The following is a 2,095-nucleotide window of genomic DNA, read 5'->3' as shown; positions in this document are numbered from 1 at the left end:
AATTATAAAAAAATTAAATTAAAAAATTACACAAAAAATGAGGAATTTCAAATAGTTAATTTGATACTAATATCGATATATTTTTGTCAAATTTTTATAATATTTTCAAACATATATTTTATTCAAAAATAAAAACATCATCGTTTTCTAAAAATCACATAAAACCATATTATAACATCGACTGAGATAAAGAATAAAATGAAATATTAAAATCACGATGTATCTCGCTGCATTGCGCGAGTACGCTTCTAGTCTTCAAAATAGAGAATCCGTTGGAAATATTAAATATAAATTTTTAGAGGTTTTGACTTTTTTACTTCTCCATTTTAAAGAACAAATAATGTAATTTAATCTTTAAGTTTTCGAATTTGTCAGTTGCTAAGCGACCCGCCATCCAAATATTTCATCAATTCCTCTTCTTTGTCTAATTTTTTTTTTATCTGTTTTTGGTTTTAAGATGATTAATTCCAGTTGAATGCATTTAAAATATTCGTGTAAGATTTAATTGAAAACCCTTGTTGAAATAAAGACATATGATGTATTTCGGGTGCTTGAAATCGACAAATCCATGGGTTGATCATGGGTGTCCTTGTCAGCCTGTGCGCACCTCAACTAATCCTAGGAGTCCTGTAGAACAACTATAAAAATTCTCAGTGTCCTTACAAGACTTGAACCGTTAACCCATGAGTTATGATGTTACGGATGTCAAAATACGAAATCACCGTCAGTACTGTGATTTGGAATAACCGCAATGGTAAAGCGGTCCAAAAATAGAGATTCATATAATAGTTAGAATTATAATATGTGTGTGTGTAGAATATAACTTCCACATCAAAACATCAACTTAAGCAAGTAAGTTTCACATAAATAAACTAGAAAAAGCGTTCATGAATAAGCTAATTGCAAGCAACAGGCTCAGCATCCGAATCAACATCATCTTACACGATGTCTTCTTCATCCATGTTAACTTCATCTTCAAAATACAAATCATATACTAAAGTGAAAGTGTAAAGCGGTAGCAAAATAATATATACCGAAAATTCTTAAAGTTAGTAATAAGAAAAACTGTAAAAATGTAAGCAGTAGCAAAATACTTATGTCTGATTCATTAATAGGTATGATCATTCAGTCTGTTTGTTTGTTTGTTTTTTCATATGCACTTATGTCTTATTGTCTCCTTATTTGGTAAAATGTAAATCAACCTCTTATTTGCCTCAAAACCCTAATCGACAACGTTTCTTAATCGATTAAACTTAATCGATCATTTTTCTCAGTCGATCCTTACCAAATCAATCCTCACCTTTCTCACTTGATGTATTTTAATATGATTTAATTGTTAAATACCGTTAACGACACATTTTCATTTAAATGAATGATAATTATATAATTTAGATGTACATTTCATAATGATGATGAATAAATATGTGATATTGTATAAATTTATCTATAAATTCAACACTATAATTTTCTAATGGGTAAAAGAGACAATTTAAACAAATTCAGACATTTATGAGTTTACAAAAACAAACCGTCTTATTGATTTAGATTTCAGACTTCAACACCACCTCTTATCAATCAGAAGCGAAATAAGACTTCATACTTCAGCACCTTTTAAAAAACAAAAGTCACCTTAAAGGTCGATGTTTGAATTTGTGTAAATAACTGCAGATAAACACAATCAAATACAAGATAAACATCTTATTTTCAATATAAAAAATCTAAAATATAATTAAGATAATTATTGAGTTCTAACAGAATACTTAATTATTATCTTTATAAAAATTATATTATTAAACCTAAATTAAATTATTTCGTTACGTTAAATTAAATTATAATAAAAATTATGAATTAAAGAAATTACACAAAACAAGAACTTTTAAATAGTTAATTTGTTACAGATATCAACATAGTTTTTTCAAAATTTTATGATATTTTCAAATTTATATTTTATTCAAAAATGAAAACATTATCGTTTTATCAAAACCACATAAAATCGTATTATAGTGACATAGATAAAGAATAAAACGAAATATTGAAATCGAGATGTGCTCGATACATGGCATGAATACCCTTTTAGTATATATATATATATATA

Source organism: Cynara cardunculus (genome assembly GCF_001531365.2).
Source record: "Cynara cardunculus var. scolymus isolate 2C chromosome LG 2, CcrdV1, whole genome shotgun sequence".
Taxonomy (NCBI): domain Eukaryota; kingdom Viridiplantae; phylum Streptophyta; class Magnoliopsida; order Asterales; family Asteraceae; genus Cynara; species Cynara cardunculus.
Note: the sequence above shows the minus strand (reverse complement) of the source record.